The sequence below is a fragment of the Heterocephalus glaber genome, unplaced genomic scaffold, assembly GCF_053883595.1.
Source record: "Heterocephalus glaber isolate CG9 unplaced genomic scaffold, H.glaber_assembly_v1.0 deba00001729, whole genome shotgun sequence".
Taxonomy (NCBI): domain Eukaryota; kingdom Metazoa; phylum Chordata; class Mammalia; order Rodentia; family Bathyergidae; genus Heterocephalus; species Heterocephalus glaber.
This window is the reverse complement of record NW_028258440.1, coordinates 3,174,080-3,189,149: the sequence shown is the minus strand read 5'-3', so window position 1 is coordinate 3,189,149 and position 15,070 is coordinate 3,174,080. Positions and strand designations below refer to the sequence as shown.

Sequence of the window (15,070 nt, the reverse complement as noted above, 5' to 3'; positions counted from 1 at the left end):
TGCCCTCTGGCTCTGTTAACAAAAAGGAACCAGGCCCCCAGAGCTGGTGGATACCACGTGTTAGCCTTCCCCGGGCTCGGAGAAGCAGTACTTTGAAAGTTGCTTCCTCTAGTCCCGCCCACACTCAGAGGATATTAGGACTCCACCCCCGACTTCCTGTGTCTGGATTTCCCAGCAGTTGTAGATTTAAGTCTTCCCTCCCCACGGGCCAGCTCTTTCTGGGCCCTTCCTGAAGTAGCCTCCGGAAGAACTCAGAATCCAGCTCACTCTGGGACCGCACTATACCCCTACAGCATGGATTGTCCTAAAGATTTTTCGTCTCAAGAAGCCTTGGGGCTTTTTTCCAGAAATGTCCTCATGGTGGCAGTGTTGCCCCACGAGTTGTACCGACCACTGCCCAGCGCCCTGTTCTTCCGCCTGTCTAAAGTGGAAAAAAAAAGTGACCCAGAGACAAAGGCACCAAAAATGCGGCTGCCTTGCTCCTAGGCCAGTTCCAAGAAACCTGTTCCCACTGTTGGGCTTTTGCTTTCGGTTTCCATCTAAAATCAAACTGAGGCCTAAACCTACTCTCATCAGGGGTTTTTTCAGTTCAAGAATTCAATTTCCACCTACCAAGTCTTAGCAATTCTACTTTTTCTTCAGTCATCATTGTATCCCCAACATTTTCTTTTGGGACCCAGTTGTCTCCGAGTATCTCTGGGCAAACCTCAGGGGTCCAGGGCTAGTGGGAAAATAAAGTGGTTACACCTAAGGGCTTCGAGGACAGCAAATCTTGGCACCAATACATGTATGTACCTTTTGACCTGGCTTGCTTCCCAGGCTCCTTAGGAGTCCTACTCCATTTTCTGGCCTGGGCATTAGGTCTGAATGTTGAGGGAGAAGTTGCTATTTGTCTGGAACTCTAAAATATGTGCCTCGGTAGTTCTCAAGCTATACAGTGCCCATTTGGAGTGATACACATACTCAAATACGGATAAATTCCAGCCAGAGAAAACTGGTTTAGTCTCATAGTTTCATGAACTAAGATTAGACAACAGGAACCTTCTCAAGTCATTAGTATGGGAAGTGGCTTTCTATGACTTCGTTGTGTATGTGCATGTCACTTAGGAATTACTTTTACAGTACTTTTTCATAACTAAGACATGGTATTTACAAAGGGTTCCAAAAATCAAACTAAAGCAGAGAAATAATGAGAGACCTGGGGAGAATGAACCACAAGCCCTTGGTGCTGGCATGGTTGGGCTCACGTCCCGTTTTCTAAAATCTGGGTGTCATTTTCCTAACCTAACGAGAGGCTCCTGGGCCCGGGATTTAGCTCAGTGGTTTCGCCGCCTGCTGCGCAAGCACAAGGACCCGAGTTCGATCCCTGGTACCAAAAAAAAAAGAGGCTCCCAACAGTAAAATTTTTCTTGTTTGTTTGTTTATAAGATCTTTCATAAAATTTTTGAACATATATTCACATATATATCGATACATATTAATGTGTATGTTTATTTCTCTTAACACATAATTGAATGGATACTTAGGGTAATTTTGTACAAAACTTTCATCATTATATTATACAATTTCCATGTTCCCACACACTTATGAATTTGAAGAATTGAAACTTCTTTGCTGCAGGCAAAGTATTCATAAAGCCAAAAAATAAATGGTGGTTCAGTCCCCAATCCCAACAATAATGACTTTTTAAATGTCTTTCTCATCTATTAGTTATATATATGAAATATTTTTTTAAAATAATAATTTTCAAATTCCTTTGTACATTCAGTGTTCAAATATATTTTCTATATTCATTTAGCTAGAATATTTTCTAAATTTCATAATATATTTGAAATATTATTTTTAAAATTGAGTTTATTGGTACATTTTAGGTATACAATACAGTTACATTCACCATTGGGATCTTTACATGATGTATCTTGGTTCTTATTTTTCCCCCTTCCCCTGCCCTCCCTTCACCCCTTCCACCCTTCCCTATTTACAAAGACTTTGTTTCCATTTTTTTCTTTTCTCATATTTTTTCTTTTCCTTTCTTTCCTTTCCCCTACCCCTCCCACTTCCCCTACTCCTTTAGACCTTTTTCTCCTATTTCACATTATCAATTATATATTTTGATCCTTCTTTACTCTTTAGTTGCTCACACCAGAGAAACTATTTACACATGTGTGTCCTATTTATTTCACTTAAGAGTATGGCCATGATGTGTGTCCATTTAGCTATAAATGTCTCTAGTTTCTCATTCTTTATGGCTGAGTAGTACTTCATTTTATAAAAAAAAAACACATCTTGTTTATCCAGTATCCAGTTGATAGGCAATTGGGCTGTTTCCAATTTTTAGCTATTACAAACTGTGCCGCTATAAACATGGGTGCACATATATCACTGTGGTATGATTTTTAAAATTATTTTGGGAAGATACCCAGCAGGGGAATAGTTGGGTCAAATGGGACCTCCAATCCTAGTTTTCTGTGGTATCTCCATATTGATTTCCACAGTGGATGCACCAGTCTGCACTCCCACCAACAATGAAGAAGGGTTCCTTTCTCCCCACCACCCAGCCAGCATTTGTTATGGTTGATGAAATACTGTTTTTTAAAGAGTAGGCTCTTTGGGCCGGGGATTTAGCTCAGTGGTTCTGCTGCCTGCCTCAGAAGTGCAAGGACCTGAGTTCAATCCCCGGTACCAAAAAAAAAAGAGTAGGCTCTTACATTTGGAATTTCTCAAAATTAGACATGCTTCCTTTTTTTCCCTGTTCCCGGGATCAAACTCAGGACCTTGCACTTGTGAGGCAGGTGCAGCGCCACTGAGCTACATCCCCAGCCCTAGACAGACTTCTTAACAATATTCTCAGACATAACACTCATTTATAAAGAAATACAGTGAAATCACAAGCAATCCACCTCAATCAGACAAGAACTTGTAATAAATGGTTGGATCTTCATGCCTCATGGTGGGTATGCTCAGGAATATAAATTCTGTAGGCTTCTCTCAAGTGGACAGCATAATATGTTTTCATCAGAAATTACTTTTGAACATATTTGTTCTGGATTTGTTATTCAATCACAAATATAATCTAAGTATTATGAAAAATATTGTAGAATACACAAAGGTATGAAAGTCACATGGAAACACTTTATCACAAAGCAATCTATCCCAGGGGATTCACTATTGGCAGCTTAATGGATACATGTGTTCAAAGAGTGTAAACAAGATGCACGACCATTCATGACAGCTGAGCCTTTTAAACCAAATAAATATAGCCTACTGCACATGAATAAACTCCCTTATTTGCATACAAGGTGCTTGAAGCACACACACATTCACCCACAGATGGACATATCATTATTTATTTTCTTCAATTACATCTTGGTTAACATGTAGGTGAAGTTTTCTGCCATTGTTTCTAGTCAGCATTGCATGATGCTTGATCGGATGATTGATGGATACTTTCCAATAGCATAACTACTCATGATAGCAGTTTATTTTTATTTATTTTTGTTCATTGACTTATTTTTTATGGCAGGATCTCCTTTTGTAGTTCAGGCTCTCCTCAAACTTACTGTGATCCTCCTGCCTCAGCCTCTCGAGTATTAGGATTGCAGGCATGTGGCACCTGTCTGACTAGTAGTTTATTTAAAAAATCTTATAAAACTCCTTTGTTGTTGATCAGTTCCTAAGGATGACACACACATAAAGAAAAGAAATGATAAACCAAGTAATTATGTAACATCACAAAGGATAGTCTCCATTATATTAACGCAAATGTATTCCAACCTATTGCATTGTACTTTTTTTCTATTTGCATTGCATTTGTGTGTGTGCACAGATGAGTATGTTTCTGTGCTTGTGAGCAAGGGTTTGGGGCATGAATTCCAAGTGACATAATCTGTTTATGAGATTTTCTTGATTTTTGAAATTTTCTGGTTTTCATGCTTTATTTCTGGTCTTTTGTAGAAAGCCCACCTCAAATATCATTACATATGCTTAGGAAGAAGGAATTTTATGTAAATATAGTGGGTCCTAAGTTCACTAATGCTTTTGTTTGTGAACAAATTGGTTACTAAGCAGGAGCATTTAGCAAAATTTTGTTTTTGTGAACTCTCCCTTGGGTGACAAACACAACTGTGGCATCTTTCCCGCATGAACATGAACGTGGCCATCTTTTCCAGAATCACAGAATGAATTAAGTTCATGATCTGAGGCACCACTGTAATTATTTGCAAAAAGCTTTTTTCCTCATACTCATTTAAGGTGGTGCATTCAATAATTCCAGCATGTATAAAAAATTGTCTATTTTAATAGAAAACTAGAAGCTGAAAATAAATAACATTTTATACTTTGCACTTTTATTAAATGTGCAACCAACCATTTTTCCTCATTTTCTGTGGATTTCAAAAACAGCCCTTGCTAGTCTTTAACGTTTCAGTCCTTAAGATGAGCATAGTTAAAACATGAAGGCTTTAGCTACTTGAGAGGGAAACCATCATAATGTTTGTTTGGAAGCCTTTCATATATTTGACTTTGTTCATAGTTACTCTTTAGAATCCATATGTGCTTGTGGTTTTATAGAATCATCAAACAGAGAAGAATCTTTCATAAGAGTGACTTTCATGTTCTTAATGTGCGCAACAATCTCCTAGGGACACAAAAGGTACAGGCAATCAAAGAAAAAAGTAATTAATTGGACTTCATCAAAATAATTTTTTTTTTCTCTTTGAGGTACTAGGCATTGAACTCAGGCCCTTCACACAGAGCTACAGATGTAGCCCTTTTAAATTCAATTTACCTTTTCAAAAATTCCAGGCTAAGCTTGAGCTTGTGATCCTCTATCCTCTGGTCTCAGAATCTCAAGAAAATAAAATTTTTGTGTTGCAAATGATACTGTCAAGAAGGGAAAATGGCTACCCACAGAATGGCAGAAAATGTTTATGAAACATATCTGATTAGGGACTTGGATCTAGAATATAAAGAATATTTACAATTCAATATTGAAAAAGCCACAATTAAAAATAGGTAAATGTTTCGAATAGAAATTTGTCCAAAGAAAACATCAGTATGGTCAATAAGTACATGAAAAGATGTTCAACATCATTAGCAATTAGGAAAATGAAAATCAGAGTTGCTCTGGCATGCCCATTAAGTTGTTTATATTTTTATCTTTTGTTTTATTCTTTTTTCAATTTTATTAGCATATGTTTGCAATTCATGCAGTTTACAATCATCTTGGGAATGGTTACATGTACCTGTTACATGTTTCTTTCTTTTCCCCTTCTCTGCCCCTCCCCCCAGTGGTTTTCCTATCCCCTTTTGCATACTTGTTGTTATTATTTGTCTTAGCTCTTGCTATGGCATATAGTATTTACATTAATTGGGATTATTAGGTTTTGATTTTTGAGACAGGGTCTCACAATGCAGGCCAAGCCAACCTTGAACTTACTATGTAGCCCAGGGAGATTTGAACTCACAGCCACACTTCTGCCTCAGCCACCCAAGTGCTGGGATTTAAAAAAAATTTTTTTTCCATTAAGTGTATCGGTCCATTTGAGGTATACAATACAGTTACATTCATCATTGGGATCTTGTACCTTTACATGATATATCTTGGTTCTTATTTTTTCCCCACTCCTCTAGTGCTGGGATTTTAGATGTGTACCACTGTGCCCAGCAAGTTGTCTTTATTTTTAAAAGAAAGATAATATCAAGTTTTGACAAAGATGTGGCTAATTTAGAAACTTCATATATTGCTGGTTGGAATATCACATGGAATAATCACTTTATAAGGTAACTGGGAATTCCTCAAACTTTTAAATATTCTATCATTCTATGATCCAGTAATTCCACTCTTAGGTATCTACTCAAGAAACATGAACACATGTCCACACAAAAACTTGTACTTGAACATTGATAACAGCATCAGTCATAATAATCAAAAAGTAGAAATGACCTGAATGTTCAGTAACTGACAAATACATAAATGCAGTATAGTAAATAAAATAATAAATTACTGATATTTTGGAGAACATAGAAGATCTTAAAAAACATGGTAGGTGAAAGAGGCCAGACATAAAAGACTATATACATTGTATGATTCCATTTGATGATGCACTGCAGGAGACCAGTTTGAAACCGCACTGGGTGGGGTTTAGAATATTATTGAATTGGCTTATAATTTGGCTATTGATTAAAATTATAAGTTAACCCAAGTTCTATGTGTGATTTGCCAAATGAGCCTTTGGCTGGCGAAGACAGCCTGAGACAGAATTTCCTATGCCAACAGTCACAGCTGAGATCTCAGTGACTGATGATATTGTGATGTCTCTAATGGCAAGAAGACACTACAGCTGAGGAATCATGACTGTGTGGCCACTCTCCCAGGTCAAACATTAGCTAAAGACAATGCAGGTGACTTATTAACCATGATCTGCAAGATAACACAGGTAGCTTGTTAATTATAACCTATCTTTTGCAAAAATGCAATCGTTCTTCCCTTTTACAGCCTGACTCATTAGTGCCTTAAGTCCCACTATTCCTTACATCTGCCTTTATGCCTTCTGCTACGCTGTATAATCAATAAATACTGACAAGACCAAGGATTGTGGTCTTAGCCAGGAAAGAGCTAAGATCAGGTGGTCTTCTAAGATCAAATCCCGGCCCCCCAAGTAATAAACTACTGTGTGTTCTTTATTATTTATCCTTCATCTATTATTCTTTTATTCTCTGCTGTATCCTCAATCAGGAGGTCGGGCATCCCCCGATAACCCACACCTGTAATCCCAGCACTCTTAGAGGCTGAGGCAGGAGAATAATAAGTTCAAGGCCAGCCTGGGCAATTTAGTGACTTAATGAGACCCTGCCTTGAAATAAAAATAACCAAAAAGGGCTGAGGATGTAGCTCACTGCAAAGGCCCTGGGTTCAATTCCTAGTACTGAAAAAAAGTTTTCCAGAATATGTTTTTCCAGGTGATAAGGGAAACAGAATGGAAAATGACTGCTATCAGACATAAAGTTTCTTTTTGAGATGGTGAAAATATTCTAAAATCAATTATGGTAAGGACTGCACAGTTATGTGAATATACTGCAAATCATTAATTGTATACTTTAAATGGATAGATTTTTATAGTATGTGAATTGTTTCTCAATAAATTTATTTTATTTTTTTTTCTCTTGAATGTGGGACTTTTAGTTCCTTTATTATTTTTTCCCCCATTAAGTTTATTGGTACATTTTAGGTATAAAATATATTTACATACATCATTGGGATCCTGTACCATTACATGAGTATCTTAGTTCTTATTTTTTCCCCTTCCCCTGCCCTCCCTTCACCCCCTCCACCCTTCCCTATTTGCAAAGATTTTGTTTCCTTTTCTCATATTTTTTCTTTTCCCTTCTTTCCTTTCCCCTACCCCTCCCACTTCCCCTGCTCCTTTAGACCTTTACATCCTATTATGCCATATCAATTACACATTTTTAAAATTAAAATATCAAGATCTAGGAGACATTACCACAGACTTTACAGAATTTAAAAGGATATAGAAAGCATATTTCAAAAATTTGTTTTGAAATAAAATTGACAACTTCTAAGGAGTACCTTGGAAAACAAATTAATGAAACTAACTCTGGAGGAAATATAAAATTTGAGAAGCACCTATTACAGAAAGTATATTCCTAGCTTGAAAACCTACCTATATGACAAAAACAGGCTTATATACATTTTAACTGATAAATTATATCAAACATTTCAAGCAGAAAAGAAAAGGAACACTTCTCCCTTCATTTTAAGGAATCAACATTGTGCTAATTCTAAAACTGGATAAAGATAATAGAAGAAAACGTATGAACATAGATAGAAATTTAACAAAACAAACTATTAGAAGTCAGCTCTGGCAGTATGTAGAAAGTGGTTTTATTACAGGGATGGCAGTGTTGGTTCAGCATTGGAAGATCCACCACCAAAAGTCATCATTTAAACAGAGGAAAGGAAAAAGCCATATGGTCCTGTCACTAGTTGGAGAAAAAATATTGGACTAAATTCCACCGCTATTCATGGTAAAAGCTATCAGGAGACTAGAAGTAGAACAGAACTTTCTCAACAGATTAAAGACATGTACTCCATACTTCCAGCAAAAATGCCTTATATGAATGGAGAAGATACAATGCTTTCTCCCTAAGGTGGGGAACAAGGGCAGATATGCTTACTCTTCACCTGTCCATTAAACTTTGAAACATAGGCACAAATCAAAATAGTCTGGCAATAAAATGACACAATTAGGATAGGATTGGCAAGATAGAAGTAAAATCTTTATATGCAGATGAAATGATCATCTACAGAGGAAATACTAAGAAATCTCTAGGAGCCCCTAGAACTTGTATTTGAATTTAGCAGGATTAGAAAACACAAGGTATATATAAAAATTCAGGTCTATGTATACTTGCTATGAATGAAGAATTGGATATTGAAATTTAAAAGTTATGTAGGAGTACAAAGGACCTAGAAAAGTTTAAAAAAAACAATGTTGGAAAACATTTAGTACCTAATTTTAAGACTTCCTGTAAAGCTACAGTAATCAAGGCAGTGTTGGTGTAAGGAAAGACATATAGATCATTGGAATAAAACAGAGAATCGAGAAATAGAACCACACATATATGGTCCACTGAGTTTTGAAAGATTATTTAACATTAGCATTTTATAGAATACAAGCTCAATTCAAGAGGAGAGGAAAAGATAGTGTTTTCAGCAAATGGCCCTAGAACACCTGGTATCCGTATATAAAAAATTAACCTCAAGCCTTTATTTCCATACATGAAAATAACTTGAAGGGATCTATGAACCTAAATATGAAAGCCTAAAAGTATAAAACTTTAAGAAGAAATTATAAGGGAAAATATTTATGAATTTAGGATAGACAAGAACTTCCTAGTATACAAAATAAATGACGTACGAAAGAAAAAATTGATAAATGAGATTCCATCAAAATTTAGAACTTTAAATGACATCATTGAAATGAAAAGTAGTCCTTAAACAGACCATATTTATAATGTGTATAACCTACGACCAGAATATATAAAGAACTCTTGCAGCTCATTAATACACAACCCAATAAAAAAGTAGACACAAGAAGATGATAAATAGCCAGCATAGCACAAGGAAAGGTGTGCAACACTAGAACTAGAAAAATACTAATCATGAACAATAACAAGATTGAATTATATACTCATTAGGGGGATGAAGTTAAAAGTTTTAAAAGCCTTGTCATGACTTTTTATTTTTGTTGGATTCTCCCCATTTGTGTTTAATTTGTCACGCCCAATGAATTCATTCTGCTGGGCTCCCTGGGGTTGTGATCCTCATTGTGTTTTCCCAGGATATTGTCTAAAATTGTTTTGGAGGGCCCTGCACAGGGGTGGGAAGGACCCCTGCGGTTTTCTACAGAGAGTTCATGGCCTGAGTGGGTGCACTGGAGAATAACAGAATCAAGGGCCTGGTACATGCTAGGAAAGCACTATACCATAGAGCTGTCCCCCCAGCTCTCATGTTTTAATACAATCACCTGTGCCACTGTCTCGAGAAATGCCTAGAGGAGGAGTTAATAATATAACCACAAGCCTGGAAGTCACTTCAAGGAGTCCTAGTCCAGCTTCCTGCCCAGCCTTCCCCCAACTCTGAGCAACCAGAAAAGGAAGTATTATTGCTAAGGACCTAGAGAGAAGGTGAGCCAATCCCAGCATCCGGAAGGAGGCGCCTCCACTGCCATTCCTCGCTCCTAGGGCAAAGAAGGTGAGCAGCGTGGGGGCCAGAACCCCCCCCCCCAGTGGAAATGAGAAGACACATAAACAGGTCTCAAAAACAGACTTCCAGATCACCTACAGCAACCCCAAAGGGAAAAGAGATGGAACAATCTGATACTCAACCACCTGGACTCCCTGAACTGGTAACAAAAGAGGATCTGGAAAAAGTGAAATCAGAAATAATTTCTCAGATATCAGCAAAGATTGTGCCCATAGTGCAAGACATGATTAATAAATCTAGAGAGGACACAGATAAAAAAATAGAGGAGCTGAGGAACATGATGGAATCCCAACATAGGAAACAAATGGAATCCATAAAACAGATGCAAACAGATTTCCAAGAGATTAAAAACTCCATCGAAAGTCTACATAGCAGAATGAACCAATGTGAGGACAGAATTTCAGATATAGAAGAAAAGATTGCAATTAGTGACCAGGAAAAGAAAAATTGCTTTAAAATTGTAAGGGAACACCAGAAATCAATCCAGCAGCTGCTAGACGATGCAAAGAAGAATAACATAAGACTGATTGGAGTCAATGAAGAAACAGGAGAGAGTGCAGATGACATAAAAAAAAAAAGTGTTCACAGAAGTGATGGCAGAAAACTTCCCAAGCAGGGGAAAAGAACTTGACATACAGATAAGTGAGGCATATAGGACTCCAAATAGCCTTGATCAAAAAAACACTACACATAGGCATATAATAGTTAGGATTCCAGGAATCCAACAGAAGAATAAAGTTCTACAAGCAGTGAGAGAAAAGAAACAAATCACATACAAAGGAAAGCCCATCAGAATGACAGCAGACTTCTCAATGCAAACCCTCAAGGGAAGAAGAGCTTGGAGTGATATATTTCAAGCCCTAAAGGAAAATAGCCTCCAACCCAGATGGATGTATCCTGCAAAACTATCTTTCAAAATTGATGGAGAAATAAGATACTTTCATGATAAAGAGCACCTTAGGAACTTCATGAATAGCAAACTGGCCCTCCAAAAAATTTTAGACATTACCCTAGGAAAAGGTGGACATTACCCTAGGAAAATGAGGATCACAACCCCAGGAAGCCCAGCAGAATGAATCCATTGGGCGTGACAAATTAAACACAAAGGGGGAGAATCCAACAAAAATAAAAAGTCAATGAATTTATTTTTAAAAGTTTAAACAATTTGACAAGCTAATTCATACTATCTATAAAATTTTGAAAACACAATAATTTCACATTGCATAGAAAAATGTAGTTTGACAAAATTAAACACCATTCATGATTTTTTAAAAGTACTTGGGACTGAACTCAGGACCTTCACACTGAGCTACATCTCTAGCCCTTTCTATTTTTAATTTGAGACAGTTTCACTAAGTTGGTAAGTTGCCCAGGCTATGTTCAAACTCCTGACTCACCCAGTAGCTAGAATTTAATCAAGTTTTTTTTAAAAAAAATCTCTCAGTGTATTAGTCATATTTTCTATTTCTGGGACAAATACTTAAAGGAGGAGAAATTTACTTTGGCTCACAGTTTTAGTGAGTTTAGATCCTGCTTGGCTGGCCCTGAGAAATGGCAGAGTAAAAGGGAATGTAAGAGGAAAGCTGCTCACCCTATGGTAACCAGGAAGTATAGAGAGAAGGGAGGGTCCAGGGGCAATAATACATCCTTCCAAGACATGCCCCCTAGTGACCTACCTTTTTCCACCAGGCCCCACCTCCAAACAACACAGTTATGTAGAAACTAATCAATAGCCTTATCCACTAATGAATATGGTACCCCCATGAGGCAATCACCTTCCAAAAGCCTCACCTCTGAACATGGTATATTTGGGGGCATTTTAGATCTAAACCATAATTATTCATCCCCTGGGCCCCAAAAGCTCATATCCATCTCATTATGCAAAATCTATTAAGTCCGTCTCTAAGGGTCACCAAAGTCTTATCAGTTTCAGCACTGCTGAAAAGTCCAAGTCCAAAGTCACCTTTGAAACTAAAGGAAAACTCTTAGATGTGAACCCTTATAAATAAAAAAGAAACTTAAACATTTCTAACATACAATGGGACAGAGCAGACATTTCTATTTTAAAAGAGAGAATTAGGGAAACAGACAATAATCAGACCAAAGCAAAACAGAAACCCAGCAAGGCAAATCATAAAACCTGTAGCTCCACGTCCAGCACCCAGGGCAGGTGGTGGTGAGATGTGAGCTCCAAAGGGCCTGAGTACCCCCATCCTTATGACCATGCTTGCAGCACCCGCGGCCTCTGGGCTGGCTCCACTTAGTGTCTCCAGCTTTTTCTCAGTAAACATTCCATGTTGCTGGCATTTGCAACTTCCTGGGGTCTCCACTGCACCTTAAGCTTCAGTGTTACAGCTGCATACATCACCCTTTCAGGGGCTTCTATCAGGGACCATGACCCTATCACACATTTTTTCCTGGCCTGTCAGACTTTCTGAAATTTCTGTGTAAGCCTCTGTTATTCCACACACTTGTATTCTGCATGCCTACAAAGAGCACTAGGTGGAGGACATTGAGCTTGAGCAGTAGCTTGGATCCCCCATGCCTGCAGTGGCCTCTGAGTACATGGCTGGCTCAACTCAGTAATACGCTTCCTAGGTGACCCTCAATAAGCAGGGATTTAAAGGACTCTCTTCTCAAAAGATTTAGTTTTGTGCCCCTTTCTGTCTGCATTCCTATCAGCATTCTGGTCTTCTGAGTGCTGACCAACATTGCATATCAAGGTCAGCTTACAGCATCCTAAGGCTTGTCTAGTTGGCATCTCCAAATGCTTCTAAATACTTCCTACAAACCAGTTCCAAAAGCTTCTGAACACCGTGGTCAGGCACAGTCATAGCAATGACTCTACCCCTAGTAACATAATCCGCACTAATCTGATTTCTTGTCACTGGGACAAATACTTGACACCCCCAACTTAAAGGAAGAAAGATATATTTTGGCTTACAGTTTCCCTGGCTTCAGTTCATGGTCAGCTGGCTCCAATGCAGAAATTGCATGGCGAAAGGGCATGATAGAGGAAAGCTGTTCACTCCCTAGTGGCTAAGTAACAGAAAGAGAAGAGAGAGGATCCAGGGACTAGAATACACCGTTCTAGGCCACATCCTGAGTGACTGTCTCTTTCAACCAGCCCCCACCTCCAAACAGCACAGTCAGCTGCGAACTCATCAATGCACTAATCCACTGATGAGTAGAGCACTCATGATCCAATCACCTTCCAAAAACCCCATCTCTGAACATGAGATTTCTGAGAGACATTTTAGGTATAAACCATACCACTCCAGAAACTGTAAATCTAAGAACACATCCCAATATGATAAAGGCTAGACACAAATCTATTTGACTAATATACTTAATAAAGAAAAATTGAACACTGCTCCTTAAGATTAGAGCAAAGCAAGTAATTACTCGATCACCTCTTCTATTCAACATGGCACCAGATGTTCTAGGAGGTAAATAAAACTTGAAAGTTTAGAAAGGAAGAAGTAAAGCACTTCCATAAATGATATTATTTATGTGGAACATAAAATACATGTCTAAAGCTGATTATTTAAAATCTATATCTTGCTGGGTGTTGTGACACATGCTGTAATCCTAGAACTTGGGAGCCTGAGATCGCCTCGAGAACGAAGCCAGCCTGGGCTGCATAGTGAGTTCAAGGCCACCCTGGACTATATAGCGGGACCCTGTCTTTGGAGTGTTTAATATATAGGGTAATGTATTTATCAACACGTTTGAATTTGAGGTTACTATTTTATCATTTTGCTCTATTTTTACCCTTGGTTTTTTTCCATTTAGTTTATTGGTACATTTTAGGTATACAATACAGTTACATTCGTCACTGGGATCTTGTACCTTTCCATGATGTATCTTGGTTCTTATTTTTTTTCCCCACTTCCCTGCTCTCCCTTCACCCCCTTCATCCTTCCACATATATCCTTGTTTTTTGTTCCTGTTTCTTTTTTCATTTTTTCCAGTATTTGAACATTTTAATTCTTAGAATTCATCACAATTTATTTGCTGGCCTTTAGGCTACATTGGTGTGCTTTTTACTTGTTACTCTTGAGATTGTATCCTTAACATTTCACAAGTTATTTAGATTTGATATTTTATCATTCCATGCAGAATGTAAATCCTTACCAACAACATAGGTCAATTTAGCATTCCTTACTGTCCTTTATGCTATCATTTCCATATGTAATTCACCTACATACATTATAACTACAAGCAGTTAATGTCATGATTTTTTTCATTTAAATATTCATATGTATTTTAAAGGAACTAACTGGAAATACAGTCTTTCATATTTACACAGATACTCAAATTTTCTGATGTTCTTTATTGGTTCCAGAAGACCTGTTTTTCCTTCTAGTATCATTTTTCTTCAACTTGAAGAAAGTCCTGTAGAATTTTATCTTAGTGCACATCTACAGATGCCAAAGACTCTTGTTTTTTTTGGTCTGAAAACATGTATTTCACCTTCATTTATGAAGAATATTTTCAGTGCATACAGAGCCATGGATTGATTTCTTGCTTCTGTCACTACTTTCATGAGGATATTACACTGTATTCTAAGCCTCCATAGTCACTGATGACAAAGCCATAGCTTTTTGAATAAAACATGTAATATGTGACAGTGGCAGCATTTCAAGTCTATGCAGGAAATGTCTGCCTTTTTAAAAGTGGCCTTAGGCCTACTGGGTATCAATGTATGCAAATAAAACTTTACTCCTCTCTCACTCTGTACACAACAGTCAATTCTGTAGTCTCTTTTCTGGTAGTCAAGATTGGGAATTTCACGTTAAACCTCATGGAAAGCCCAAGAGATTGGGGAGGGCTTTGATGGGTTTGAGGAGTGAGAATGCACATCTAAAACAGGTTAACAAACTACAACTCACAGAATAAGTCTGGCTAGTGACCCATATTTTTGTATTTTTTAGTACATATTTGCAGTACATAATGATTACATTCTTCCTGGGGAGTTGATACATGTACATAACACATCTTAATTTTTCTTGTCATCCCTTTCTCCTCTTCTCACTCACCCCCCCCCATATCTTGGTTCCCTTCCTTTTTGCAAAAGATCTGTCTCCTTATTTCCTATTAGCCATCTTTCATTTTGCTTTTTATTTATATTTTGGGTTTCTTATATAAGAGAAATCATGTGATATTTAAGCTTGTATGTCTGATTTATTTCATTTGTCATTATGGTTTCAAGATACATCCATTTTTGTACAAATGACTCAAATTTAAGGCCTAAAAACTAAGGAAAGGTTTTATATTTTT

The 15,070-nt window shown here is 37.5% G+C and overlaps 1 long non-coding RNA gene across 7 annotated transcripts in view; it reads right to left on the bottom strand.

The window, feature by feature from the left end:
* Positions 1-15,070, bottom strand: part of LOC101707895 (uncharacterized) — a 137,449-nt gene that overhangs the window by 113,325 nt on the left and 9,054 nt on the right. The window contains exon 3 of one of the 7 annotated variants that reach the window (XR_015446818.1): positions 613-721. The exons of the other annotated variants lie outside the window; for them this stretch is intronic. This is a non-coding gene — a long non-coding RNA (uncharacterized LOC101707895). The remainder of the gene's footprint in view (positions 1-612; positions 722-15,070) is intronic. 7 annotated transcript variants of the gene reach the window in all.